Raw genomic sequence first — 23,835 nt, 5'->3', positions numbered from 1 at the left:
GCCGTCGTTAGTAAGATGAGGGTAGACTGTCGCACAATTAAGCTTAATCTCCACTCACGGTGCACATATTCCGCAAAGACAACCTTGTTTTCCGTTGCATGCAAAATTACCGTCTGCGTTTCTACCGAATTCCACCTACGTACTTTACTGGTGCCGCATTCTTGTTATATCCACGTGCTATAACAGGCGTCTACTCTTCATTGAGGAGCTGCAACCGGGGCTGAGTTCCACCTACTCTTCAGCACGGTCAAAATGGCAGGGCTCGTCCGGGATTTGAACCCGGGACCTCCTGCACCCAAAACAGGAATCATACCCCTAGACCAACGAGCCACCTGCCTGGAGCAGTCAAGTTAATCCCAGGTAGTGGACCTCACAGGGAACACAAACTTTTACGTGAATTCGCAAGATAAACGCTTTCTGCAGGCAGCACTCACCACTGATGAGAAGAATATTAAAGGCAACGAATAAAAAGCGAAATAACTTCATCGAACACTGCTTATGAACAGCCGGCAGTGCCTCAGTTTCGGTATGTGGTTTCTCAGGGTTAAGAGAAGGCGAATGCACTAAACAAAAGAACATCGGGAAACCAAGCACCAACTCATAACGAAAAGATTGCACAATATACTGCAAGTAAAATTTACAGAAGACGGATACTGAAGACGCCGCAGACAAAAGAATTATTCTATCCAGTAACGATTATCTAGGAAGCGTAAATTGCATGTGCTGCTCCACCACACAACTTCTTTTGATACTGTTTTACTTATTCTAAATTTTCATTGCCTGATCGTCTCTAGAATACTGTGTGGTATCACCTGGTTTCCAACAGCGATAGTAGTAAGTAAATCGACTACAAAGTCTTTCAAAGTAGGTCAGACACCAAAAAAAAAAAAAAAAAAAAAACGGAGCTGCGCGTAGCTCATGTCATTCTGCTTTCAAACGTCGTGAATCAGCGGCTGGGAGTAGTGGCGTACTCCTGTAATCCAAGCTACTGGGAGGCTGTTGTGTGGGAGAGATCTGGAAACAACTACAGATTCGGCCGTTCCATGAGCTCAGGAATGGCCGCGATGCCTTCATCGAGCTCTGCAGATCGACATATGACAGCGTGGAAATTTCGGCGAGCGGTGGCTAAGGGTTAAGAGAAGCCAAACGCACTAAACACAAGAAAGTCGGGAAACCGAAGCTCATAACGAAAAGATTGCGGAATGCAGTGCGGAAGCAAAACTTCGAGAAGACCAACTCTGAAGCCATCGGCGCGCTAGGAATTATTCCTCGCAAGAAGCGATCATGTAGGAAGCGCGAGTCGAGGGTGTCGCTCGACCACACAATAAATTTTTGCTTAAACCAAATTTGCAATACCGGTTCGACACTAGAATACTGCGCCTTGGTTCTTCGAAAAGCGATAGTAATAAGCACGTCGACTGCAGTGTCATTTAGGGTAGTGAGTCAGACATGGGGAGGATATAAGGCGGGTGGAATATGCAACGACAGGGGGCATTGCAGGGCGGGCGCCGACTTCTTGCGCTGCGGCGCGCCGGTGCCGGCGGCGGCCTGGCTGGGCTGCTGGTGCCTCCATGTAGAGCTGCCGCCGAGCCCAGGCACCGTGCCGCTAACGAAGCGATTGCCTTTGGTGACATCTTTTGCAATAACGACTGCGCGAATCGACGGTATCTCGTAAGGAAAGAAAGAGCAGCAGCTGCCGCCGAGCCCAGGCGCCGTGCCTAACACGCAGAAGGTCCCCGGTTCGATTGCGGGCGGAAACCCGTTTTCGTCGCACTCAGCAAGACACTTGCTACGATCTCTGCTGTGACCATTTAAATCAACTTCAAACGTTCCACCAGCAGGGTGCACATGGCTCAAATGAAACATGAAACTGTTTCAGAACTGGTTGTCGGATTTTAGCGCTGACTTGGAGGCCTGGAAATGCGCGAAACAGCCGCCGCCATGCGATTTGTTACCACACCGTTGTACAAAACGCAAGAGCTCGTCCGGGATTTGAACCCTGTACCTCCTGCACCCGAAGCGGGAATCATACCGCTAGACCAACGAGCCTGTCCGTTCCGAAAACGCACTGCATGTGAATGACGCCACCTTTGATGGTCTCACCCTGTAGGGCTGCAGCTCACCCAGCGTTCTCCCTGTCTGTCGCGGTTGGATTGTTTTCATCGACGTCTTTTACTATAGGAACTTCACGAATCGGAGGGAGCTCGTAGCCGATGCCCTTGCTAACACAGAAGAAAAACTGTTGCTATTACGAGTCTCCGGGTGGTACACGAAACGAACCGTCGTTTCCGTGGTGTAGCGGTTATCACGTCTGCTTTACACGCAGAAGGTCCCCGGTTCGATCCCGGGCGGGAACACAACAATTTTAATCTATATTTCGGATTTCATTTCCGAGATGACCTCACGTCCGCGTATGCAGAGACAAGCAATGCCGTATGCTAGACGGATAGGGCGTCATTTTACTGTCAAATACTGTTGCTCTCTTATTGCACCGGTATTTGGTAACTGAGAACGCCCCTAGCTCCATTATGGCTGGCAAAATTTATAATCCGGTTCTTCAGGGCTACTTCAAGTGCGCTTGCTACTGGCTTTCCTGAGCTCACCCTACTCGCCTTGTCACAGCTCTGTCAAAGTGTGATGCTAACTAATAATGAGAAACTCTTGGCCACTCTCAATCTTACATGCCACCACCCCTTTGTTGTTGCCGTCGTTAGTAAGATGAGGGTAGACTGTCGCACAATTAAGCTTAATCTCCACTCACGGTGCACATATTCCGCAAAGACAACCTTGTTTTCCGTTGCATGCAAAATTACCGTCTGCGTTTCTACCGAATTCCACCTACGTACTTTACTGGTGCCGCATTCTTGTTATATCCACGTGCTATAACAGGCGTCTACTCTTCATTGAGGAGCTGCAACCGGGGCTGAGTTCCACCTACTCTTCAGCACGGTCAAAATGGCAGGGCTCGTCCGGGATTTGAACCCGGGACCTCCTGCACCCAAAACAGGAATCATACCCCTAGACCGACGAGCCACCTGCCTGGAGCAGTCAAGTTAATCCCAGGTAGTGGACCTCACAGGGAACACAAACTTTTACGTGAATTCGCAAGATAAACGCTTTCTGCAGGCAGCACTCACCACTGATGAGAAGAATATTAAAGGCAACGAATAAAAAGCGAAATAACTTCATCGAACACTGCTTATGAACAGCCGGCAGTGCCTCAGTTTCGGTATGTGGTTTCTCAGGGTTAAGAGAAGGCGAATGCACTAAACAAAAGAACATCGGGAAACCAAGCACCAACTCATAACGAAAAGATTGCACAATATACTGCAAGTAAAATTTACAGAAGACGGATACTGAAGACGCCGCAGACAAAAGAATTATTCTATCCAGTAACGATTATCTAGGAAGCGTAAATTGCATGTGCTGCTCCACCACACAACTTCTTTTGATACTGTTTTACTTATTCTAAATTTTCATTGCCTGATCGTCTCTAGAATACTGTGTGGTATCACCTGGTTTCCAACAGCGATAGTAGTAAGTAAATCGACTACAAAGTCTTTCAAAGTAGGTCAGACACCAAAAAAAAAAAAAAAAAAAAAACGGAGCTGCGCGTAGCTCATGTCATTCTGCTTTCAAACGTCGTGAATCAGCGGCTGGGAGTAGTGGCGTACTCCTGTAATCCAAGCTACTGGGAGGCTGTTGTGTGGGAGAGATCTGGAAACAACTACAGATTCGGCCGTTCCATGAGCTCAGGAATGGCCGCGATGCCTTCATCGAGCTCTGCAGATCGACATATGACAGCGTGGAAATTTCGGCGAGCGGTGGCTAAGGGTTAAGAGAAGCCAAACGCACTAAACACAAGAAAGTCGGGAAACCGAAGCTCATAACGAAAAGATTGCGGAATGCAGTGCGGAAGCAAAACTTCGAGAAGACCAACTCTGAAGCCATCGGCGCGCTAGGAATTATTCCTCGCAAGAAGCGATCATGTAGGAAGCGCGAGTCGAGGGTGTCGCTCGACCACACAATAAATTTTTGCTTAAACCAAATTTGCAATACCGGTTCGACACTAGAATACTGCGCCTTGGTTCTTCGAAAAGCGATAGTAATAAGCACGTCGACTGCAGTGTCATTTAGGGTAGTGAGTCAGACATGGGGAGGATATAAGGCGGGTGGAATATGCAACGACAGGGGGCATTGCAGGGCGGGCGCCGACTTCTTGCGCTGCGGCGCGCCGGTGCCGGCGGCGGCCTGGCTGGGCTGCTGGTGCCTCCATGTAGAGCTGCCGCCGAGCCCAGGCACCGTGCCGCTAACGAAGCGATTGCCTTTGGTGACATCTTTTGCAATAACGACTGCGCGAATCGACGGTATCTCGTAAGGAAAGAAAGAGCAGCAGCTGCCGCCGAGCCCAGGCGCCGTGCCTAACACGCAGAAGGTCCCCGGTTCGATTGCGGGCGGAAACCCGTTTTCGTCGCACTCAGCAAGACACTTGCTACGATCTCTGCTGTGACCATTTAAATCAACTTCAAACGTTCCACCAGCAGGGTGCACATGGCTCAAATGAAACATGAAACTGTTTCAGAACTGGTTGTCGGATTTTAGCGCTGACTTGGAGGCCTGGAAATGCGCGAAACAGCCGCCGCCATGCGATTTGTTACCACACCGTTGTACAAAACGCAAGAGCTCGTCCGGGATTTGAACCCTGTACCTCCTGCACCCGAAGCGGGAATCATACCGCTAGACCAACGAGCCTGTCCGTTCCGAAAACGCACTGCATGTGAATGACGCCACCTTTGATGGTCTCACCCTGTAGGGCTGCAGCTCACCCAGCGTTCTCCCTGTCTGTCGCGGTTGGATTGTTTTCATCGACGTCTTTTACTATAGGAACTTCACGAATCGGAGGGAGCTCGTAGCCGATGCCCTTGCTAACACAGAAGAAAAACTGTTGCTATTACGAGTCTCCGGGTGGTACACGAAACGAACCGTCGTTTCCGTGGTGTAGCGGTTATCACGTCTGCTTTACACGCAGAAGGTCCCCGGTTCGATCCCGGGCGGGAACACAACAATTTTAATCTATATTTCGGATTTCATTTCCGAGATGACCTCACGTCCGCGTATGCAGAGACAAGCAATGCCGTATGCTAGACGGATAGGGCGTCATTTTACTGTCAAATACTGTTGCTCTCTTATTGCACCGGTATTTGGTAACTGAGAACGCCCCTAGCTCCATTATGGCTGGCAAAATTTATAATCCGGTTCTTCAGGGCTACTTCAAGTGCGCTTGCTACTGGCTTTCCTGAGCTCACCCTACTCGCCTTGTCACAGCTCTGTCAAAGTGTGATGCTAACTAATAATGAGAAACTCTTGGCCACTCTCAATCTTACATGCCACCACCCCTTTGTTGTTGCCGTCGTTAGTAAGATGAGGGTAGACTGTCGCACAATTAAGCTTAATCTCCACTCACGGTGCACATATTCCGCAAAGACAACCTTGTTTTCCGTTGCATGCAAAATTACCGTCTGCGTTTCTACCGAATTCCACCTACGTACTTTACTGGTGCCGCATTCTTGTTATATCCACGTGCTATAACAGGCGTCTACTCTTCATTGAGGAGCTGCAACCGGGGCTGAGTTCCACCTACTCTTCAGCACGGTCAAAATGGCAGGGCTCGTCCGGGATTTGAACCCGGGACCTCCTGCACCCAAAACAGGAATCATACCCCTAGACCAACGAGCCACCTGCCTGGAGCAGTCAAGTTAATCCCAGGTAGTGGACCTCACAGGGAACACAAACTTTTACGTGAATTCGCAAGATAAACGCTTTCTGCAGGCAGCACTCACCACTGATGAGAAGAATATTAAAGGCAACGAATAAAAAGCGAAATAACTTCATCGAACACTGCTTATGAACAGCCGGCAGTGCCTCAGTTTCGGTATGTGGTTTCTCAGGGTTAAGAGAAGGCGAATGCACTAAACAAAAGAACATCGGGAAACCAAGCACCAACTCATAACGAAAAGATTGCACAATATACTGCAAGTAAAATTTACAGAAGACGGATACTGAAGACGCCGCAGACAAAAGAATTATTCTATCCAGTAACGATTATCTAGGAAGCGTAAATTGCATGTGCTGCTCCACCACACAACTTCTTTTGATACTGTTTTACTTATTCTAAATTTTCATTGCCTGATCGTCTCTAGAATACTGTGTGGTATCACCTGGTTTCCAACAGCGATAGTAGTAAGTAAATCGACTACAAAGTCTTTCAAAGTAGGTCAGACACCAAAAAAAAAAAAAAAAAAAAAACGGAGCTGCGCGTAGCTCATGTCATTCTGCTTTCAAACGTCGTGAATCAGCGGCTGGGAGTAGTGGCGTACTCCTGTAATCCAAGCTACTGGGAGGCTGTTGTGTGGGAGAGATCTGGAAACAACTACAGATTCGGCCGTTCCATGAGCTCAGGAATGGCCGCGATGCCTTCATCGAGCTCTGCAGATCGACATATGACAGCGTGGAAATTTCGGCGAGCGGTGGCTAAGGGTTAAGAGAAGCCAAACGCACTAAACACAAGAAAGTCGGGAAACCGAAGCTCATAACGAAAAGATTGCGGAATGCAGTGCGGAAGCAAAACTTCGAGAAGACCAACTCTGAAGCCATCGGCGCGCTAGGAATTATTCCTCGCAAGAAGCGATCATGTAGGAAGCGCGAGTCGAGGGTGTCGCTCGACCACACAATAAATTTTTGCTTAAACCAAATTTGCAATACCGGTTCGACACTAGAATACTGCGCCTTGGTTCTTCGAAAAGCGATAGTAATAAGCACGTCGACTGCAGTGTCATTTAGGGTAGTGAGTCAGACATGGGGAGGATATAAGGCGGGTGGAATATGCAACGACAGGGGGCATTGCAGGGCGGGCGCCGACTTCTTGCGCTGCGGCGCGCCGGTGCCGGCGGCGGCCTGGCTGGGCTGCTGGTGCCTCCATGTAGAGCTGCCGCCGAGCCCAGGCACCGTGCCGCTAACGAAGCGATTGCCTTTGGTGACATCTTTTGCAATAACGACTGCGCGAATCGACGGTATCTCGTAAGGAAAGAAAGAGCAGCAGCTGCCGCCGAGCCCAGGCGCCGTGCCTAACACGCAGAAGGTCCCCGGTTCGATTGCGGGCGGAAACCCGTTTTCGTCGCACTCAGCAAGACACTTGCTACGATCTCTGCTGTGACCATTTAAATCAACTTCAAACGTTCCACCAGCAGGGTGCACATGGCTCAAATGAAACATGAAACTGTTTCAGAACTGGTTGTCGGATTTTAGCGCTGACTTGGAGGCCTGGAAATGCGCGAAACAGCCGCCGCCATGCGATTTGTTACCATACCGTTGTACAAAACGCAAGAGCTCGTCCGGGATTTGAACCCTGTACCTCCTGCACCCGAAGCGGGAATCATACCCCTAGACCAACGAGCCTGTCCGTTCCGAAAACGCACTGCATGTGAATGACGCCACCTTTGATGGTCTCACCCTGTAGGGCTGCAGCTCACCCAGCGTTCTCCCTGTCTGTCGCGGTTGGATTGTTTTCATCGACGTCTTTTACTATAGGAACTTCACGAATCGGAGGGAGCTCGTAGCCGATGCCCTTGCTAACACAGAAGAAAAACTGTTGCTATTACGAGTCTCCGGGTGGTACACGAAACGAACCGTCGTTTCCGTGGTGTAGCGGTTATCACGTCTGCTTTACACGCAGAAGGTCCCCGGTTCGATCCCGGACGGGAACACAACAATTTTAATCTATATTTCGGATTTCATTTCCGAGATGACCTCACGTCCGCGTATGCAGAGACAAGCAATGCCGTATGCTAGACGGATAGGGCGTCATTTTACTGTCAAATACTGTTGCTCTCTTATTGCACCGGTATTTGGTAACTGAGAACGCCCCTAGCTCCATTATGGCTGGCAAAATTTATAATCCGGTTCTTCAGGGCTACTTCAAGTGCGCTTGCTACTGGCTTTCCTGAGCTCACCCTACTCGCCTTGTCACAGCTCTGTCAAAGTGTGATGCTAACTAATAATGAGAAACTCTTGGCCACTCTCAATCTTACATGCCACCACCCCTTTGTTGTTGCCGTCGTTAGTAAGATGAGGGTAGACTGTCGCACAATTAAGCTTAATCTCCACTCACGGTGCACATATTCCGCAAAGACAACCTTGTTTTCCGTTGCATGCAAAATTACCGTCTGCGTTTCTACCGAATTCCACCTACGTACTTTACTGGTGCCGCATTCTTGTTATATCCACGTGCTATAACAGGCGTCTACTCTTCATTGAGGAGCTGCAACCGGGGCTGAGTTCCACCTACTCTTCAGCACGGTCAAAATGGCAGGGCTCGTCCGGGATTTGAACCCGGGACCTCCTGCACCCAAAACAGGAATCATACCCCTAGACCAACGAGCCACCTGCCTGGAGCAGTCAAGTTAATCCCAGGTAGTGGACCTCACAGGGAACACAAACTTTTACGTGAATTCGCAAGATAAACGCTTTCTGCAGGCAGCACTCACCACTGATGAGAAGAATATTAAAGGCAACGAATAAAAAGCGAAATAACTTCATCGAACACTGCTTATGAACAGCCGGCAGTGCCTCAGTTTCGGTATGTGGTTTCTCAGGGTTAAGAGAAGGCGAATGCACTAAACAAAAGAACATCGGGAAACCAAGCACCAACTCATAACGAAAAGATTGCACAATATACTGCAAGTAAAATTTACAGAAGACGGATACTGAAGACGCCGCAGACAAAAGAATTATTCTATCCAGTAACGATTATCTAGGAAGCGTAAATTGCATGTGCTGCTCCACCACACAACTTCTTTTGATACTGTTTTACTTATTCTAAATTTTCATTGCCTGATCGTCTCTAGAATACTGTGTGGTATCACCTGGTTTCCAACAGCGATAGTAGTAAGTAAATCGACTACAAAGTCTTTCAAAGTAGGTCAGACACCAAAAAAAAAAAAAAAAAAAAAAAACGGAGCTGCGCGTAGCTCATGTCATTCTGCTTTCAAACGTGAATCAGCGGCTGGGAGTAGTGGCGTACTCCTGTAATCCAAGCTACTGGGAGGCTGTTGTGTGGGAGAGATCTGGAAACAACTACAGATTCGGCCGTTCCATGAGCTCAGGAATGGCCGCGATGCCTTCATCGAGCTCTGCAGATCGACATATGACAGCGTGGAAATTTCGGCGAGCGGTGGCTAAGGGTTAAGAGAAGCCAAACGCACTAAACACAAGAAAGTCGGGAAACCGAAGCTCATAACGAAAAGATTGCGGAATGCAGTGCGGAAGCAAAACTTCGAGAAGACCAACTCTGAAGCCATCGGCGCGCTAGGAATTATTCCTCGCAAGAAGCGATCATGTAGGAAGCGCGAGTCGAGGGTGTCGCTCGACCACACAATAAATTTTTGCTTAAACCAAATTTGCAATACCGGTTCGACACTAGAATACTGCGCCTTGGTTCTTCGAAAAGCGATAGTAATAAGCACGTCGACTGCAGTGTCATTTAGGGTAGTGAGTCAGACATGGGGAGGATATAAGGCGGGTGGAATATGCAACGACAGGGGGCATTGCAGGGCGGGCGCCGACTTCTTGCGCTGCGGCGCGCCGGTGCCGGCGGCGGCCTGGCTGGGCTGCTGGTGCCTCCATGTAGAGCTGCCGCCGAGCCCAGGCACCGTGCCGCTAACGAAGCGATTGCCTTTGGTGACATCTTTTGCAATAACGACTGCGCGAATCGACGGTATCTCGTAAGGAAAGAAAGAGCAGCAGCTGCCGCCGAGCCCAGGCGCCGTGCCTAACACGCAGAAGGTCCCCGGTTCGATTGCGGGCGGAAACCCGTTTTCGTCGCACTCAGCAAGACACTTGCTACGATCTCTGCTGTGACCATTTAAATCAACTTCAAACGTTCCACCAGCAGGGTGCACATGGCTCAAATGAAACATGAAACTGTTTCAGAACTGGTTGTCGGATTTTAGCGCTGACTTGGAGGCCTGGAAATGCGCGAAACAGCCGCCGCCATGCGATTTGTTACCATACCGTTGTACAAAACGCAAGAGCTCGTCCGGGATTTGAACCCTGTACCTCCTGCACCCGAAGCGGGAATCATACCCCTAGACCAACGAGCCTGTCCGTTCCGAAAACGCACTGCATGTGAATGACGCCACCTTTGATGGTCTCACCCTGTAGGGCTGCAGCTCACCCAGCGTTCTCCCTGTCTGTCGCGGTTGGATTGTTTTCATCGACGTCTTTTACTATAGGAACTTCACGAATCGGAGGGAGCTCGTAGCCGATGCCCTTGCTAACACAGAAGAAAAACTGTTGCTATTACGAGTCTCCGGGTGGTACACGAAACGAACCGTCGTTTCCGTGGTGTAGCGGTTATCACGTCTGCTTTACACGCAGAAGGTCCCCGGTTCGATCCCGGACGGGAACACAACAATTTTAATCTATATTTCGGATTTCATTTCCGAGATGACCTCACGTCCGCGTATGCAGAGACAAGCAATGCCGTATGCTAGACGGATAGGGCGTCATTTTACTGTCAAATACTGTTGCTCTCTTATTGCACCGGTATTTGGTAACTGAGAACGCCCCTAGCTCCATTATGGCTGGCAAAATTTATAATCCGGTTCTTCAGGGCTACTTCAAGTGCGCTTGCTACTGGCTTTCCTGAGCTCACCCTACTCGCCTTGTCACAGCTCTGTCAAAGTGTGATGCTAACTAATAATGAGAAACTCTTGGCCACTCTCAATCTTACATGCCACCACCCCTTTGTTGTTGCCGTCGTTAGTAAGATGAGGGTAGACTGTCGCACAATTAAGCTTAATCTCCACTCACGGTGCACATATTCCGCAAAGACAACCTTGTTTTCCGTTGCATGCAAAATTACCGTCTGCGTTTCTACCGAATTCCACCTACGTACTTTACTGGTGCCGCATTCTTGTTATATCCACGTGCTATAACAGGCGTCTACTCTTCATTGAGGAGCTGCAACCGGGGCTGAGTTCCACCTACTCTTCAGCACGGTCAAAATGGCAGGGCTCGTCCGGGATTTGAACCCGGGACCTCCTGCACCCAAAACAGGAATCATACCCCTAGACCAACGAGCCACCTGCCTGGAGCAGTCAAGTTAATCCCAGGTAGTGGACCTCACAGGGAACACAAACTTTTACGTGAATTCGCAAGATAAACGCTTTCTGCAGGCAGCACTCACCACTGATGAGAAGAATATTAAAGGCAACGAATAAAAAGCGAAATAACTTCATCGAACACTGCTTATGAACAGCCGGCAGTGCCTCAGTTTCGGTATGTGGTTTCTCAGGGTTAAGAGAAGGCGAATGCACTAAACAAAAGAACATCGGGAAACCAAGCACCAACTCATAACGAAAAGATTGCACAATATACTGCAAGTAAAATTTACAGAAGACGGATACTGAAGACGCCGCAGACAAAAGAATTATTCTATCCAGTAACGATTATCTAGGAAGCGTAAATTGCATGTGCTGCTCCACCACACAACTTCTTTTGATACTGTTTTACTTATTCTAAATTTTCATTGCCTGATCGTCTCTAGAATACTGTGTGGTATCACCTGGTTTCCAACAGCGATAGTAGTAAGTAAATCGACTACAAAGTCTTTCAAAGTAGGTCAGACACCAAAAAAAAAAAAAAAAAAAAAAAACGGAGCTGCGCGTAGCTCATGTCATTCTGCTTTCAAACGTGAATCAGCGGCTGGGAGTAGTGGCGTACTCCTGTAATCCAAGCTACTGGGAGGCTGTTGTGTGGGAGAGATCTGGAAACAACTACAGATTCGGCCGTTCCATGAGCTCAGGAATGGCCGCGATGCCTTCATCGAGCTCTGCAGATCGACATATGACAGCGTGGAAATTTCGGCGAGCGGTGGCTAAGGGTTAAGAGAAGCCAAACGCACTAAACACAAGAAAGTCGGGAAACCGAAGCTCATAACGAAAAGATTGCGGAATGCAGTGCGGAAGCAAAACTTCGAGAAGACCAACTCTGAAGCCATCGGCGCGCTAGGAATTATTCCTCGCAAGAAGCGATCATGTAGGAAGCGCGAGTCGAGGGTGTCGCTCGACCACACAATAAATTTTTGCTTAAACCAAATTTGCAATACCGGTTCGACACTAGAATACTGCGCCTTGGTTCTTCGAAAAGCGATAGTAATAAGCACGTCGACTGCAGTGTCATTTAGGGTAGTGAGTCAGACATGGGGAGGATATAAGGCGGGTGGAATATGCAACGACAGGGGGCATTGCAGGGCGGGCGCCGACTTCTTGCGCTGCGGCGCGCCGGTGCCGGCGGCGGCCTGGCTGGGCTGCTGGTGCCTCCATGTAGAGCTGCCGCCGAGCCCAGGCACCGTGCCGCTAACGAAGCGATTGCCTTTGGTGACATCTTTTGCAATAACGACTGCGCGAATCGACGGTATCTCGTAAGGAAAGAAAGAGCAGCAGCTGCCGCCGAGCCCAGGCGCCGTGCCTAACACGCAGAAGGTCCCCGGTTCGATTGCGGGCGGAAACCCGTTTTCGTCGCACTCAGCAAGACACTTGCTACGATCTCTGCTGTGACCATTTAAATCAACTTCAAACGTTCCACCAGCAGGGTGCACATGGCTCAAATGAAACATGAAACTGTTTCAGAACTGGTTGTCGGATTTTAGCGCTGACTTGGAGGCCTGGAAATGCGCGAAACAGCCGCCGCCATGCGATTTGTTACCACACCGTTGTACAAAACGCAAGAGCTCGTCCGGGATTTGAACCCTGTACCTCCTGCACCCGAAGCGGGAATCATACCGCTAGACCAACGAGCCTGTCCGTTCCGAAAACGCACTGCATGTGAATGACGCCACCTTTGATGGTCTCACCCTGTAGGGCTGCAGCTCACCCAGCGTTCTCCCTGTCTGTCGCGGTTGGATTGTTTTCATCGACGTCTTTTACTATAGGAACTTCACGAATCGGAGGGAGCTCGTAGCCGATGCCCTTGCTAACACAGAAGAAAAACTGTTGCTATTACGAGTCTCCGGGTGGTACACGAAACGAACCGTCGTTTCCGTGGTGTAGCGGTTATCACGTCTGCTTTACACGCAGAAGGTCCCCGGTTCGATCCCGGGCGGGAACACAACAATTTTAATCTATATTTCGGATTTCATTTCCGAGATGACCTCACGTCCGCGTATGCAGAGACAAGCAATGCCGTATGCTAGACGGATAGGGCGTCATTTTACTGTCAAATACTGTTGCTCTCTTATTGCACCGGTATTTGGTAACTGAGAACGCCCCTAGCTCCATTATGGCTGGCAAAATTTATAATCCGGTTCTTCAGGGCTACTTCAAGTGCGCTTGCTACTGGCTTTCCTGAGCTCACCCTACTCGCCTTGTCACAGCTCTGTCAAAGTGTGATGCTAACTAATAATGAGAAACTCTTGGCCACTCTCAATCTTACATGCCACCACCCCTTTGTTGTTGCCGTCGTTAGTAAGATGAGGGTAGACTGTCGCACAATTAAGCTTAATCTCCACTCACGGTGCACATATTCCGCAAAGACAACCTTGTTTTCCGTTGCATGCAAAATTACCGTCTGCGTTTCTACCGAATTCCACCTACGTACTTTACTGGTGCCGCATTCTTGTTATATCCACGTGCTATAACAGGCGTCTACTCTTCATTGAGGAGCTGCAACCGGGGCTGAGTTCCACCTACTCTTCAGCACGGTCAAAATGGCAGGGCTCGTCCGGGATTTGAACCCGGGACCTCCTGCACCCAAAACAGGAATCATACCCCTAGACCGACGAGCCACCTGCCTGGAGCAGTCAAGTTAATCCCAGGTAGTGGACCTCACAGGGAACACAAACTTTTACGTGAATTCGCAAGATAAACGCTTTCTGCAGGCAGCACTCACCACTGATGAGAAGAATATTAAAGGCAACGAATAAAAAGCGAAATAACTTCATCGAACACTGCTTATGAACAGCCGGCAGTGCCTCAGTTTCGGTATGTGGTTTCTCAGGGTTAAGAGAAGGCGAATGCACTAAACAAAAGAACATCGGGAAACCAAGCACCAACTCATAACGAAAAGATTGCACAATATACTGCAAGTAAAATTTACAGAAGACGGATACTGAAGACGCCGCAGACAAAAGAATTATTCTATCCAGTAACGATTATCTAGGAAGCGTAAATTGCATGTGCTGCTCCACCACACAACTTCTTTTGATACTGTTTTACTTATTCTAAATTTTCATTGCCTGATCGTCTCTAGAATACTGTGTGGTATCACCTGGTTTCCAACAGCGATAGTAGTAAGTAAATCGACTACAAAGTCTTTCAAAGTAGGTCAGACACCAAAAAAAAAAAAAAAAAAAAAAAACGGAGCTGCGCGTAGCTCATGTCATTCTGCTTTCAAACGTGAATCAGCGGCTGGGAGTAGTGGCGTACTCCTGTAATCCAAGCTACTGGGAGGCTGTTGTGTGGGAGAGATCTGGAAACAACTACAGATTCGGCCGTTCCATGAGCTCAGGAATGGCCGCGATGCCTTCATCGAGCTCTGCAGATCGACATATGACAGCGTGGAAATTTCGGCGAGCGGTGGCTAAGGGTTAAGAGAAGCCAAACGCACTAAACACAAGAAAGTCGGGAAACCGAAGCTCATAACGAAAAGATTGCGGAATGCAGTGCGGAAGCAAAACTTCGAGAAGACCAACTCTGAAGCCATCGGCGCGCTAGGAATTATTCCTCGCAAGAAGCGATCATGTAGGAAGCGCGAGTCGAGGGTGTCGCTCGACCACACAATAAATTTTTGCTTAAACCAAATTTGCAATACCGGTTCGACACTAGAATACTGCGCCTTGGTTCTTCGAAAAGCGATAGTAATAAGCACGTCGACTGCAGTGTCATTTAGGGTAGTGAGTCAGACATGGGGAGGATATAAGGCGGGTGGAATATGCAACGACAGGGGGCATTGCAGGGCGGGCGCCGACTTCTTGCGCTGCGGCGCGCCGGTGCCGGCGGCGGCCTGGCTGGGCTGCTGGTGCCTCCATGTAGAGCTGCCGCCGAGCCCAGGCACCGTGCCGCTAACGAAGCGATTGCCTTTGGTGACATCTTTTGCAATAACGACTGCGCGAATCGACGGTATCTCGTAAGGAAAGAAAGAGCAGCAGCTGCCGCCGAGCCCAGGCGCCGTGCCTAACACGCAGAAGGTCCCCGGTTCGATTGCGGGCGGAAACCCGTTTTCGTCGCACTCAGCAAGACACTTGCTACGATCTCTGCTGTGACCATTTAAATCAACTTCAAACGTTCCACCAGCAGGGTGCACATGGCTCAAATGAAACATGAAACTGTTTCAGAACTGGTTGTCGGATTTTAGCGCTGACTTGGAGGCCTGGAAATGCGCGAAACAGCCGCCGCCATGCGATTTGTTACCACACCGTTGTACAAAACGCAAGAGCTCGTCCGGGATTTGAACCCTGTACCTCCTGCACCCGAAGCGGGAATCATACCGCTAGACCAACGAGCCTGTCCGTTCCGAAAACGCACTGCATGTGAATGACGCCACCTTTGATGGTCTCACCCTGTAGGGCTGCAGCTCACCCAGCGTTCTCCCTGTCTGTCGCGGTTGGATTGTTTTCATCGACGTCTTTTACTATAGGAACTTCACGAATCGGAGGGAGCTCGTAGCCGATGCCCTTGCTAACACAGAAGAAAAACTGTTGCTATTACGAGTCTCCGGGTGGTACACGAAACGAACCGTCGTTTCCGTGGTGTAGCGGTTATCACGTCTGCTTTACACGCAGAAGGTCCCCGGTTCGATCCCGGGCGGGAACACAACAATTTTAATCTATATTTCGGATTTCATTTCCGAGATGACCTCACGTCCGCGTATGCAGAGACAAGCAATGCCGTATGCTAGACGGATAGGGCGTCATTTTACTGTCAAATACTGTTGCTCTCTTATTGCACCGGTATTTGGTAACTGAGAACGCCCCTAGCTCCATTATGGCTGGCAAAATTTATAATCCGGTTCTTCAGGGCTACTTCAAGTGCGCTTGCTACTGGCTTTCCTGAGCTCACCCTACTCGCCTTGTCACAGCTCTGTCAAAGTGTGATGCTAACTAATAATGAGAAACTCTTGGCCACTCTCAATCTTACATGCCACCACCCCTTTGTTGTTGCCGTCGTTAGTAAGATGAGGGTAGACTGTCGCACAATTAAGCTTAATCTCCACTCACGGTGCACATATTCCGCAAAGACAACCTTGTTTTCCGTTGCATGCAAAATTACCGTCTGCGTTTCTACCGAATTCCACCTACGTACTTTACTGGTGCCGCATTCTTGTTATATCCACGTGCTATAACAGGCGTCTACTCTTCATTGAGGAGCTGCAACCGGGGCTGAGTTCCACCTACTCTTCAGCACGGTCAAAATGGCAGGGCTCGTCCGGGATTTGAACCCGGGACCTCCTGCACCCAAAACAGGAATCATACCCCTAGACCAACGAGCCACCTGCCTGGAGCAGTCAAGTTAATCCCAGGTAGTGGACCTCACAGGGAACACAAACTTTTACGTGAATTCGCAAGATAAACGCTTTCTGCAGGCAGCACTCACCACTGATGAGAAGAATATTAAAGGCAACGAATAAAAAGCGAAATAACTTCATCGAACACTGCTTATGAACAGCCGGCAGTGCCTCAGTTTCGGTATGTGGTTTCTCAGGGTTAAGAGAAGGCGAATGCACTAAACAAAAGAACATCGGGAAACCAAGCACCAACTCATAACGAAAAGATTGCACAATATACTGCAAGTAAAATTTACAGAAGACGGATACTGAAGACGCCGCAGACAAAAGAATTATTCTATCCAGTAACGATTATCTAGGAAGCGTAAATTGCATGTGCTGCTCCACCACACAACTTCTTTTGATACTGTTTTACTTATTCTAAATTTTCATTGCCTGATCGTCTCTAGAATACTGTGTGGTATCACCTGGTTTCCAACAGCGATAGTAGTAAGTAAATCGACTACAAAGTCTTTCAAAGTAGGTCAGACACCAAAAAAAAAAAAAAAAAAAAAAAACGGAGCTGCGCGTAGCTCATGTCATTCTGCTTTCAAACGTGAATCAGCGGCTGGGAGTAGTGGCGTACTCCTGTAATCCAAGCTACTGGGAGGCTGTTGTGTGGGAGAGATCTGGAAACAACTACAGATTCGGCCGTTCCATGAGCTCAGGAATGGCCGCGATGCCTTCATCGAGCTCTGCAGATCGACATATGACAGCGTGGAAATTTCGGCGAGCGGTGGCTAAGGGTTAAGAGAAGCCAAACGCACTAAACACAAGAAAGTCGGGAAACCGAAGCTCATAACGAAAAGATTGCGGAATGCAGTGCGGAAGCAAAACTTCGAGAAGACCAACTCTGAAGCCATCGGCGCGCTAGGAATTATTCCTCGCAAGAAGCGATCATGTAGGAAGCGCGAGTCGAGGGTGTCGCTCGACCACACAATAAATTTTTGCTTAAACCAAATTTGCAATACCGGTTCGACACTAGAATACTGCGCCTTGGTTCTTCGAAAAGCGATAGTAATAAGCACGTCGACTGCAGTGTCATTTAGGGTAGTGAGTCAGACATGGGGAGGATATAAGGCGGGTGGAATATGCAACGACAGGGGGCATTGCAGGGCGGGCGCCGACTTCTTGCGCTGCGGCGCGCCGGTGCCGGCGGCGGCCTGGCTGGGCTGCTGGTGCCTCCATGTAGAGCTGCCGCCGAGCCCAGGCACCGTGCCGCTAACGAAGCGATTGCCTTTGGTGACATCTTTTGCAATAACGACTGCGCGAATCGACGGTATCTCGTAAGGAAAGAAAGAGCAGCAGCTGCCGCCGAGCCCAGGCGCCGTGCCTAACACGCAGAAGGTCCCCGGTTCGATTGCGGGCGGAAACCCGTTTTCGTCGCACTCAGCAAGACACTTGCTACGATCTCTGCTGTGACCATTTAAATCAACTTCAAACGTTCCACCAGCAGGGTGCACATGGCTCAAATGAAACATGAAACTGTTTCAGAACTGGTTGTCGGATTTTAGCGCTGACTTGGAGGCCTGGAAATGCGCGAAACAGCCGCCGCCATGCGATTTGTTACCACACCGTTGTACAAAACGCAAGAGCTCGTCCGGGATTTGAACCCTGTACCTCCTGCACCCGAAGCGGGAATCATACCGCTAGACCAACGAGCCTGTCCGTTCCGAAAACGCACTGCATGTGAATGACGCCACCTTTGATGGTCTCACCCTGTAGGGCTGCAGCTCACCCAGCGTTCTCCCTGTCTGTCGCGGTTGGATTGTTTTCATCGACGTCTTTTACTATAGGAACTTCACGAATCGGAGGGAGCTCGTAGCCGATGCCCTTGCTAACACAGAAGAAAAACTGTTGCTATTACGAGTCTCCGGGTGGTACACGAAACGAACCGTCGTTTCCGTGGTGTAGCGGTTATCACGTCTGCTTTACACGCAGAAGGTCCCCGGTTCGATCCCGGGCGGGAACACAACAATTTTAATCTATATTTCGGATTTCATTTCCGAGATGACCTCACGTCCGCGTATGCAGAGACAAGCAATGCCGTATGCTAGACGGATAGGGCGTCATTTTACTGTCAAATACTGTTGCTCTCTTATTGCACCGGTATTTGGTAACTGAGAACGCCCCTAGCTCCATTATGGCTGGCAAAATTTATAATCCGGTTCTTCAGGGCTACTTCAAGTGCGCTTGCTACTGGCTTTCCTGAGCTCACCCTACTCGCCTTGTCACAGCTCTGTCAAAGTGTGATGCTAACTAATAATGAGAAACTCTTGGCCACTCTCAATCTTACATGCCACCACCCCTTTGTTGTTGCCGTCGTTAGTAAGATGAGGGTAGACTGTCGCACAATTAAGCTTAATCTCCACTCACGGTGCACATATTCCGCAAAGACAACCTTGTTTCCGTTGCATGCAAAATTACCGTCTGCGTTTCTACCGAATTCCACCTACGTACTTTACTGGTGCCGCATTCTTGTTATATCCACGTGCTATAACAGGCGTCTACTCTTCATTGAGGAGCTGCAACCGGGGCTGAGTTCCACCTACTCTTCAGCACGGTCAAAATGGCAGGGCTCGTCCGGGATTTGAACCCGGGACCTCCTGCACCCAAAACAGGAATCATACCCCTAGACCAACGAGCCACCTGCCTGGAGCAGTCAAGTTAATCCCAGGTAGTGGACCTCACAGGGAACACAAACTTTTACGTGAATTCGCAAGATAAACGCTTTCTGCAGGCAGCACTCACCACTGATGAGAAGAATATTAAAGGCAACGAATAAAAAGCGAAATAACTTCATCGAACACTGCTTATGAACAGCCGGCAGTGCCTCAGTTTCGGTATGTGGTTTCTCAGGGTTAAGAGAAGGCGAATGCACTAAACAAAAGAACATCGGGAAACCAAGCACCAACTCATAACGAAAAGATTGCACAATATACTGCAAGTAAAATTTACAGAAGACGGATACTGAAGACGCCGCAGACAAAAGAATTATTCTATCCAGTAACGATTATCTAGGAAGCGTAAATTGCATGTGCTGCTCCACCACACAACTTCTTTTGATACTGTTTTACTTATTCTAAATTTTCATTGCCTGATCGTCTCTAGAATACTGTGTGGTATCACCTGGTTTCCAACAGCGATAGTAGTAAGTAAATCGACTACAAAGTCTTTCAAAGTAGGTCAGACACCAAAAAAAAAAAAAAAAAAAAAAAAACGGAGCTGCGCGTAGCTCATGTCATTCTGCTTTCAAACGTGAATCAGCGGCTGGGAGTAGTGGCGTACTCCTGTAATCCAAGCTACTGGGAGGCTGTTGTGTGGGAGAGATCTGGAAACAACTACAGATTCGGCCGTTCCATGAGCTCAGGAATGGCCGCGATGCCTTCATCGAGCTCTGCAGATCGACATATGACAGCGTGGAAATTTCGGCGAGCGGTGGCTAAGGGTTAAGAGAAGCCAAACGCACTAAACACAAGAAAGTCGGGAAACCGAAGCTCATAACGAAAAGATTGCGGAATGCAGTGCGGAAGCAAAACTTCGAGAAGACCAACTCTGAAGCCATCGGCGCGCTAGGAATTATTCCTCGCAAGAAGCGATCATGTAGGAAGCGCGAGTCGAGGGTGTCGCTCGACCACACAATAAATTTTTGCTTAAACCAAATTTGCAATACCGGTTCGACACTAGAATACTGCGCCTTGGTTCTTCGAAAAGCGATAGTAATAAGCACGTCGACTGCAGTGTCATTTAGGGTAGTGAGTCAGACATGGGGAGGATATAAGGCGGGTGGAATATGCAACGACAGGGGGCATTGCAGGGCGGGCGCCGACTTCTTGCGCTGCGGCGCGCCGGTGCCGGCGGCGGCCTGGCTGGGCTGCTGGTGCCTCCATGTAGAGCTGCCGCCGAGCCCAGGCACCGTGCCGCTAACGAAGCGATTGCCTTTGGTGACATCTTTTGCAATAACGACTGCGCGAATCGACGGTATCTCGTAAGGAAAGAAAGAGCAGCAGCTGCCGCCGAGCCCAGGCGCCGTGCCTAACACGCAGAAGGTCCCCGGTTCGATTGCGGGCGGAAACCCGTTTTCGTCGCACTCAGCAAGACACTTGCTACGATCTCTGCTGTGACCATTTAAATCAACTTCAAACGTTCCACCAGCAGGGTGCACATGGCTCAAATGAAACATGAAACTGTTTCAGAACTGGTTGTCGGATTTTAGCGCTGACTTGGAGGCCTGGAAATGCGCGAAACAGCCGCCGCCATGCGATTTGTTACCACACCGTTGTACAAAACGCAAGAGCTCGTCCGGGATTTGAACCCTGTACCTCCTGCACCCGAAGCGGGAATCATACCGCTAGACCAACGAGCCTGTCCGTTCCGAAAACGCACTGCATGTGAATGACGCCACCTTTGATGGTCTCACCCTGTAGGGCTGCAGCTCACCCAGCGTTCTCCCTGTCTGTCGCGGTTGGATTGTTTTCATCGACGTCTTTTACTATAGGAACTTCACGAATCGGAGGGAGCTCGTAGCCGATGCCCTTGCTAACACAGAAGAAAAACTGTTGCTATTACGAGTCTCCGGGTGGTACACGAAACGAACCGTCGTTTCCGTGGTGTAGCGGTTATCACGTCTGCTTTACACGCAGAAGGTCCCCGGTTCGATCCCGGGCGGGAACACAACAATTTTAATCTATATTTCGGATTTCATTTCCGAGATGACCTCACGTCCGCGTATGCAGAGACAAGCAATGCCGTATGCTAGACGGATAGGGCGTCATTTTACTGTCAAATACTGTTGCTCTCTTATTGCACCGGTATTTGGTAACTGAGAACGCCCCTAGCTCCATTATGGCTGGCAAAATTTATAATCCGGTTCTTCAGGGCTACTTCAAGTGCGCTTGCTACTGGCTTTCCTGAGCTCACCCTACTCGCCTTGTCACAGCTCTGTCAAAGTGTGATGCTAACTAATAATGAGAAACTCTTGGCCACTCTCAATCTTACATGCCACCACCCCTTTGTTGTTGCCGTCGTTAGTAAGATGAGGGTAGACTGTCGCACAATTAAGCTTAATCTCCACTCACGGTGCACATATTCCGCAAAGACAACCTTGTTTTCCGTTGCATGCAAAATTACCGTCTGCGTTTCTACCGAATTCCACCTACGTACTTTACTGGTGCCGCATTCTTGTTATATCCACGTGCTATAACAGGCGTCTACTCTTCATTGAGGAGCTGCAACCGGGGCTGAGTTCCACCTACTCTTCAGCACGGTCAAAATGGCAGGGCTCGTCCGGGATTTGAACCCGGGACCTCCTGCACCCAAAACAGGAATCATACCCCTAGACCAACGAGCCACCTGCCTGGAGCAGTCAAGTTAATCCCAGGTAGTGGACCTCACAGGGAACACAAACTTTTACGTGAATTCGCAAGATAAACGCTTTCTGCAGGCAGCACTCACCACTGATGAGAAGAATATTAAAGGCAACGAATAAAAAGCGAAATAACTTCATCGAACACTGCTTATGAACAGCCGGCAGTGCCTCAGTTTCGGTATGTGGTTTCTCAGGGTTAAGAGAAGGCGAATGCACTAAACAAAAGAACATCGGGAAACCAAGCACCAACTCATAACGAAAAGATTGCACAATATACTGCAAGTAAAATTTACAGAAGACGGATACTGAAGACGCCGCAGACAAAAGAATTATTCTATCCAGTAACGATTATCTAGGAAGCGTAAATTGCATGTGCTGCTCCACCACACAACTTCTTTTGATACTGTTTTACTTATTCTAAATTTTCATTGCCTGATCGTCTCTAGAATACTGTGTGGTATCACCTGGTTTCCAACAGCGATAGTAGTAAGTAAATCGACTACAAAGTCTTTCAAAGTAGGTCAGACACCAAAAAAAAAAAAAAAAAAAAAAAAACGGAGCTGCGCGTAGCTCATGTCATTCTGCTTTCAAACGTGAATCAGCGGCTGGGAGTAGTGGCGTACTCCTGTAATCCAAGCTACTGGGAGGCTGTTGTGTGGGAGAGATCTGGAAACAACTACAGATTCGGCCGTTCCATGAGCTCAGGAATGGCCGCGATGCCTTCATCGAGCTCTGCAGATCGACATATGACAGCGTGGAAATTTCGGCGAGCGGTGGCTAAGGGTTAAGAGAAGCCAAACGCACTAAACACAAGAAAGTCGGGAAACCGAAGCTCATAACGAAAAGATTGCGGAATGCAGTGCGGAAGCAAAACTTCGAGAAGACCAACTCTGAAGCCATCGGCGCGCTAGGAATTATTCCTCGCAAGAAGCGATCATGTAGGAAGCGCGAGTCGAGGGTGTCGCTCGACCACACAATAAATTTTTGCTTAAACCAAATTTGCAATACCGGTTCGACACTAGAATACTGCGCCTTGGTTCTTCGAAAAGCGATAGTAATAAGCACGTCGACTGCAGTGTCATTTAGGGTAGTGAGTCAGACATGGGGAGGATATAAGGCGGGTGGAATATGCAACGACAGGGGGCATTGCAGGGCGGGCGCCGACTTCTTGCGCTGCGGCGCGCCGGTGCCGGCGGCGGCCTGGCTGGGCTGCTGGTGCCTCCATGTAGAGCTGCCGCCGAGCCCAGGCACCGTGCCGCTAACGAAGCGATTGCCTTTGGTGACATCTTTTGCAATAACGACTGCGCGAATCGACGGTATCTCGTAAGGAAAGAAAGAGCAGCAGCTGCCGCCGAGCCCAGGCGCCGTGCCTAACACGCAGAAGGTCCCCGGTTCGATTGCGGGCGGAAACCCGTTTTCGTCGCACTCAGCAAGACACTTGCTACGATCTCTGCTGTGACCATTTAAATCAACTTCAAACGTTCCACCAGCAGGGTGCACATGGCTCAAATGAAACATGAAACTGTTTCAGAACTGGTTGTCGGATTTTAGCGCTGACTTGGAGGCCTGGAAATGCGCGAAACAGCCGCCGCCATGCGATTTGTTACCACACCGTTGTACAAAACGCAAGAGCTCGTCCGGGATTTGAACCCTGTACCTCCTGCACCCGAAGCGGGAATCATACCGCTAGACCAACGAGCCTGTCCGTTCCGAAAACGCACTGCATGTGAATGACGCCACCTTTGATGGTCTCACCCTGTAGGGCTGCAGCTCACCCAGCGTTCTCCCTGTCTGTCGCGGTTGGATTGTTTTCATCGACGTCTTTTACTATAGGAACTTCACGAATCGGAGGGAGCTCGTAGCCGATG

The 23,835-nt window shown here is 49.3% G+C and overlaps 17 non-coding genes across 17 annotated transcripts; 8 read left to right on the top strand and 9 right to left on the bottom strand.

Moving 5' to 3' along the window:
- Positions 1–258: 258 nt before the first annotated feature.
- On the bottom strand, positions 259–330 carry Trnap-ugg (transfer RNA proline (anticodon UGG)). The gene has a single exon. It is a non-coding gene; the product is annotated as a tRNA-Pro (tRNA).
- A 1,954-nt stretch (positions 331–2,284) lies between these two features.
- On the top strand, positions 2,285–2,357 carry Trnav-uac (transfer RNA valine (anticodon UAC)). The gene has a single exon. It is a non-coding gene; the product is annotated as a tRNA-Val (tRNA).
- Positions 2,358–2,961: 604 nt separating this feature from the next.
- Trnap-ugg (transfer RNA proline (anticodon UGG)) lies at positions 2,962–3,033 on the bottom strand. The gene has a single exon. It is a non-coding gene; the product is annotated as a tRNA-Pro (tRNA).
- A 1,954-nt stretch (positions 3,034–4,987) lies between these two features.
- Trnav-uac (transfer RNA valine (anticodon UAC)) lies at positions 4,988–5,060 on the top strand. The gene has a single exon. It is a non-coding gene; the product is annotated as a tRNA-Val (tRNA).
- Positions 5,061–5,664: 604 nt separating this feature from the next.
- Positions 5,665–5,736, bottom strand: Trnap-ugg (transfer RNA proline (anticodon UGG)). The gene has a single exon. It is a non-coding gene; the product is annotated as a tRNA-Pro (tRNA).
- Positions 5,737–7,690: 1,954 nt separating this feature from the next.
- On the top strand, positions 7,691–7,763 carry Trnav-uac (transfer RNA valine (anticodon UAC)). Its single transcript has one exon. It is a non-coding gene; the product is annotated as a tRNA-Val (tRNA).
- A 604-nt stretch (positions 7,764–8,367) lies between these two features.
- Trnap-ugg (transfer RNA proline (anticodon UGG)) lies at positions 8,368–8,439 on the bottom strand. Its single transcript has one exon. It is a non-coding gene; the product is annotated as a tRNA-Pro (tRNA).
- A 1,953-nt stretch (positions 8,440–10,392) lies between these two features.
- On the top strand, positions 10,393–10,465 carry Trnav-uac (transfer RNA valine (anticodon UAC)). Its single transcript has one exon. It is a non-coding gene; the product is annotated as a tRNA-Val (tRNA).
- Positions 10,466–11,069: 604 nt separating this feature from the next.
- Trnap-ugg (transfer RNA proline (anticodon UGG)) lies at positions 11,070–11,141 on the bottom strand. Its single transcript has one exon. It is a non-coding gene; the product is annotated as a tRNA-Pro (tRNA).
- A 1,953-nt stretch (positions 11,142–13,094) lies between these two features.
- Trnav-uac (transfer RNA valine (anticodon UAC)) lies at positions 13,095–13,167 on the top strand. Its single transcript has one exon. It is a non-coding gene; the product is annotated as a tRNA-Val (tRNA).
- Positions 13,168–13,771: 604 nt separating this feature from the next.
- On the bottom strand, positions 13,772–13,843 carry Trnap-ugg (transfer RNA proline (anticodon UGG)). Its single transcript has one exon. It is a non-coding gene; the product is annotated as a tRNA-Pro (tRNA).
- Positions 13,844–15,796: 1,953 nt separating this feature from the next.
- Positions 15,797–15,869, top strand: Trnav-uac (transfer RNA valine (anticodon UAC)). The gene has a single exon. It is a non-coding gene; the product is annotated as a tRNA-Val (tRNA).
- Positions 15,870–16,473: 604 nt separating this feature from the next.
- On the bottom strand, positions 16,474–16,545 carry Trnap-ugg (transfer RNA proline (anticodon UGG)). The gene has a single exon. It is a non-coding gene; the product is annotated as a tRNA-Pro (tRNA).
- A 1,953-nt stretch (positions 16,546–18,498) lies between these two features.
- Positions 18,499–18,571, top strand: Trnav-uac (transfer RNA valine (anticodon UAC)). The gene has a single exon. It is a non-coding gene; the product is annotated as a tRNA-Val (tRNA).
- Positions 18,572–19,174: 603 nt separating this feature from the next.
- Positions 19,175–19,246, bottom strand: Trnap-ugg (transfer RNA proline (anticodon UGG)). Its single transcript has one exon. It is a non-coding gene; the product is annotated as a tRNA-Pro (tRNA).
- A 1,954-nt stretch (positions 19,247–21,200) lies between these two features.
- Positions 21,201–21,273, top strand: Trnav-uac (transfer RNA valine (anticodon UAC)). The gene has a single exon. It is a non-coding gene; the product is annotated as a tRNA-Val (tRNA).
- A 604-nt stretch (positions 21,274–21,877) lies between these two features.
- Trnap-ugg (transfer RNA proline (anticodon UGG)) lies at positions 21,878–21,949 on the bottom strand. The gene has a single exon. It is a non-coding gene; the product is annotated as a tRNA-Pro (tRNA).
- Between the last annotated feature and the right edge of the window lie 1,886 nt (positions 21,950–23,835).

The sequence above is a fragment of the Schistocerca cancellata genome, unplaced genomic scaffold (genome assembly GCF_023864275.1).
Source record: "Schistocerca cancellata isolate TAMUIC-IGC-003103 unplaced genomic scaffold, iqSchCanc2.1 HiC_scaffold_1080, whole genome shotgun sequence".
NCBI classification, from domain to species: domain Eukaryota; kingdom Metazoa; phylum Arthropoda; class Insecta; order Orthoptera; family Acrididae; genus Schistocerca; species Schistocerca cancellata.
This window is presented reverse-complemented; position numbering and strand designations above follow the sequence as displayed.